Source organism: Arachis duranensis, chromosome 3, assembly GCF_000817695.3.
Source record: "Arachis duranensis cultivar V14167 chromosome 3, aradu.V14167.gnm2.J7QH, whole genome shotgun sequence".
NCBI classification, from domain to species: Eukaryota; Viridiplantae; Streptophyta; class Magnoliopsida; order Fabales; family Fabaceae; genus Arachis; species Arachis duranensis.
In genome coordinates this window covers 40,001,719-40,002,368 of record NC_029774.3, presented here as the reverse complement: position 1 = coordinate 40,002,368, position 650 = coordinate 40,001,719, and positions in this window count along the sequence as shown.

Sequence of the window (650 nt, the reverse complement as noted above, 5' to 3'; positions counted from 1 at the left end):
AGAAATGGGGAGTTCATTGGGCTCAGGAGATGTTGCATTCTCCGGATCAATTTCATTCTCATCTCTTCCTCAATCAATGCACTCATTGATCTCCTTGGCAATCTTAAGTGATTGAACAACAATTTCTTGTGGTTCAATCTCTCAAATCTTGATCAATATCCAATTCCTTGGTCAATTGCTCATGAGAAGAGATGAAGTATGGTCACTGATTATACCATATGCATTTCCCAAATCAAGTGTTGAGAGGGTTATAGCCACATATCCATCCACACCTAATTTGGTCCAGCATGAGAAAGTATTTCTAGCTGATCTCTTCGTTCCTCTTTCAAGGTTCCGAAGAGATCCAAGTTTGAATAGCTTCTTTTCCAAGATAACTATCCAATTGGATGAAGATCGAAAGCTTTCAAGTAAAATCAAGAGAAAAGAGAGAAGAAGAATAATGAAAACTAGTATTGATCCATCAAATTACAACAGAGCTCCCTAACCCAATGAAAGGGGTTTAGTTGTTCATAGCTCTAGAAATCAAAATCAAAGATGGAGAATACATGATAAAGCTAGAAGTGCAGAGAAAGTAAAATACAAAAAGTAGTTCTATTTCCTAGCTCCCCGTCCGTCCTCTAAACAATTCAAAGCTACTCCTATATATACTA